General features: G+C 27.9%; 1 protein-coding gene across 1 annotated transcript in view; it reads left to right on the top strand.

Annotated features, from left to right (window-relative positions):
- The first annotated feature begins 2509 nt into the window (after positions 1 to 2509).
- LOC115233096 overlaps positions 2510 to 4204 on the top strand; it is a 71981-nt gene continuing 70286 nt past the window's right edge. Inside the window, exon 1 of the mRNA XM_029803337.1 lies at positions 2510 to 2908. The gene's annotated coding sequence lies outside the window, so the exon portion shown is untranslated. The remainder of the gene's footprint in view (positions 2909 to 4204) is intronic.

The following is a 4204-nucleotide window of genomic DNA, read 5'->3' as shown; positions in this document are numbered from 1 at the left end:
AAATTTTCCATCTACCTTGCATTTATATTTTTCATTTATGCTTTTATCGCTGATAAATATTTTATTAGTGATTCATGATACTCTTTCAGAGATATGCGAAAAAAAACATTCGTGAAAGATAAATTTACGTAATTCGCGCTGCATTAAAGCGAAATGAAATGTTCAGACATGCATTTTTTGTTTATACATTTGTTCGAAAATTATTTTCACATTGATACGTGAAACCTGCTACACTTGAAAAAATACTTGTTTTAGAAAGTTTGCATTGAAATATTATTTTAACTACCTTACATTTTATATACCTTACGGGTGTGGCGATTAATTAACAAAGTTGCCATAGAATGTTACGCAAAATATTATGTAAATTCTCATTAGTTCGAGAATCGTAAAACATCTGCACATTTTTCGTGAAATTATATTTATTTTTATCATTATATATATATATATATAATTTATCATCTTTATTTAGAACACGCGCGTGCACACACACATATACAATTTGTTATTTATTATTTTTATAGAGATTTCTATTACATATTTTATATATAATATTATATTTTATTATATATTTTGACGGTTATACAGTTATACAATGTTATAATGATAAGCGTGACAATTTTAAATAAATTTCCAGTTAAACTTTTTATTCTCTTTTTGTATAAAGCGGGAAATAAATCAAACGAAATTGAGGCTTGCGATTTACTCAACATATACTTTGTGTATACATATGTATCTCGATCGCTATACACGAATCGCATATCTCGGGTGTCGCGAAAAGGTTGAGTGTCGCATAGTGTCTTTACGACATCCTTTTATTTTTTTTGATGACAACAGAGACCATCTTCTGTTGAAGTCTCGCGCGTCAGGATACGAGCAATTCGAATTTAATGTCGTTTTTATACTCGTTCGTTCACTTGATTTTTATCTTAAAATTGCGCCTTCGAGGGATACGACCCGACGAGCCCTTGTATCCTACTTTCAAGTCATCTTTTAATGATTTATGCCGATGATATGATATACATCGAAAATACCTTGTCTTGATCCTTAGATGTTTATTTAAACCATATTTTTTCATCCATTTAATATAATTATGTAACATACACAAATACATATTGTGAAATGAATTGTATATATATATATATAAATTCTTTTTTGATTATTTCTAGAGAAATAAAATACTTATACATGTGAGTGAAAACAATTGAAACAAACAACATTTTTATAATTTTATTTTAATTAAATGTAGAAAATTATATAGAATGTTATTAAAATTTTCCAAACTTCTATAAACTTTTTGTAATTTGGAAAGCCACAAACACATTTGGCAAAAACTCAAACATTTATAAAATAAAAACATTTTAATATACGTATTATAATGTACAATGTACATTATTATATAATACATACATATATTAACGTACATATTATGTAATATGTATACATTATCGGAAAATATTTTTTGTTGATATTTTACATATAACCGACCAGACTCATTGCATATAAAAAGGTTAGTAGAATAGCTAGCAATATAATATAAATTTTGTGCAAGATCCTGTAACGATTTAATAATTTTTGTCACTGCCATTGAATATGTTTAAATTATATATTATATATAATATTATATATAATATGGTAAAATAATTGGAAATTGGATTCGGCGGAAAATGTGCTGCATATATAATACTTTTCTTATGAGCTAGATAAAGAAATACGATTTCTTTAATTGAAATAAATTCACAGAAAGATACAAAGTAAATCAGCTAATATAACTGGAAAAAACAGTTTCTTTTTTTTTTAAATTTTTTCTGCATTTTTTTAGATATATGTATATAAGAGTATATTTAAGGGAAATGAAATTATCTGTTTTCTCTATTATATCATTATATTATATCTAATTGTGTTTGATTAGATATATCAGAGAATTGTGACAATGATAGAGAATTGTTGGCCTTAATTGTTACACAATAAATAATAAATACTAAGTTACATCATACAATATCTGATAAATATATAAATTATATATACACGATGTATTTCACATTAGCTCTATTACATGCCATTTTCTACACAACTATTAAAAATATTGATACAACTTTCTTTTAAATTTCACGGAATATAGAGTTTTTTTATACTTTATAGTAAACAAAATAAAATTTTAAAAAATGTATACGATATCTTCAATAATTTCTTACAAAATGGCGTGTAACAAAGTTAGTGAAACACCCTGTATATAAGTATATAAATTTTTAAATATGTACATTACATTTAATATAAAAAAGATCAATTTTTCACCGGATTATCATCTCCTTAATCGAGCATAGGATGTGATTACGAATTTATTATATTACATGTACGAGTATATATGTATATACGCGGGGGTAGCGCGGTTAGGGTGGTATGGTGTGGGTGGTGGTGGTGCGAGGTGCGCGATACGCGTGCGTAGAATGTGGTGGGAGACACGCGCGCGGACCGCGGGCCGCTGGCAACCACGATGACGGAGTGACGGAGCAATGCGAGGATCGTGAAGTGTGTAGTGTGCCGCGAGCTGCCGACGAGTGAGGATGGTTTTTCACGCGCGCTCCATCCCGACAACTGCCCAACCACGTGGTGCTCCTATATATCTCTCGCCTTCCATCGTTGCTGTCGTACATTTTATTGCATGATCGCGTGACGCGTTTGGAAATCGGGTCGTGCGTTTCGTTTCGTTTCCTTGCAATTCAAATTGTCGATTGCCGGCGTTACGAGGCCTGTCCTTCGATTTTCCCCGGCGTCGCGACGCCATCGTTCCGTCAAAAAATCAAAGCTCATAGTAAGATATCCATGAGTGTATAAGAAATATTTGTGAGTGTTTATAAAGTTCTGCCATCCAAGAAATCCGGCTGCGACAAGAGGGTGACTGAGAAAAAGGGTATGTATAATGGTTCCGTTCAAGTTTTTCTTTTTATTCTATTAAATAAAAATATTAAAAAATTTTCAATGCATAAACAATATAATTATTCATTTTTAAGAAATCGAAATGTTGAGGTATACATTATATCACATGACAAACTGAAAGATAAATTTTATTTTTTCCAAATTCTATTACAGATATATTAAGGACGTTTCCTCTCTCTCTCTCTCTCTCTCTCTCTCTCTCTCTCTCTATAAAAGGAATTGAGTTTTCCCTTATTAGCACACTTCTCTTTGAGCACATAAAGTACGTTTTAAAGCTGTCTCTGTCTAAGAATAAAAATTATATTTGAAATATGTAAAATAAATTATTTCTGTTTTCAATTTTTTATTTATATAAATAAGTTTTCTTGTTTGAATAGACACACAATACATAAAATTTTTTATATGACATATATACATATACATATATACATACATATGTTGTTTTTTGTGTAATTAAAGTTTATCAAAATATAACTACTCAAATGTAAATGTCAGATTAGAAATTAATTAAACTATAAAATAAAACTCTAATAAAGTAATAAAATTATAAGTGAAAAAATAAGAATAAAATAATAGAACTTATACTAAAATATAATAATAGAACTATAACTAAAATAAAGTGAGAGAATTATAATTGAAATAAAATAATAGAATTATAATTAGACGTAATAATTAAATTATTAAGATTAATATGTAGACTGATGCAACCAAATTTATCAAAGAAAACTTGCATTAACACGATTATTATATTACGAATTGTTGTAACGACATTAAAAGTAAACGTGAATAAATTGAACGTTGCCTAAATTAAAATGAAAAATTTGTATTGCATTGCGAAATTGCAAACTCTATCTGTTTCAACAATTGCGGTTTGTTCTGCGATAAACCGCATAATAACATCAATTTGCCCAAGGATGGAAACGATAAAAAATGTTTATTTTAAAGTTTGTCCGTGGAAATAATAGCGTGAGAAACAATTAATTGCAAAATTACAGCACGTGTCAAATTACGATGCAATTTTTCTGAACGGAAAAATCCGATACAACGAAAAAATATTGTGGTTTCAGTATTGAATATTTTAATACGTAAAATAATATAAAATTAAGCACATATTAAAAGAAAAATATTAAACAATCATTTTCTATTTGCATAAAATAGAAAAAAATATATATATGTAAATTTTATTTTTAGTTCTTTCAAGTGTAGTTTTTTTTAGTTTATATATTATATTATAAAAAAAAACATCTGCACGCTATTATATATAATATAT

This window comes from Formica exsecta, unplaced genomic scaffold (assembly GCF_003651465.1).
Source record: "Formica exsecta isolate Colony F162 unplaced genomic scaffold, ASM365146v1 scaffold160, whole genome shotgun sequence".
Lineage (NCBI taxonomy): Eukaryota > Metazoa > Arthropoda > Insecta > Hymenoptera > Formicidae > Formica > Formica exsecta.
Note: the sequence above shows the minus strand (reverse complement) of the source record. Positions and strands in the feature narration are given on the sequence as shown.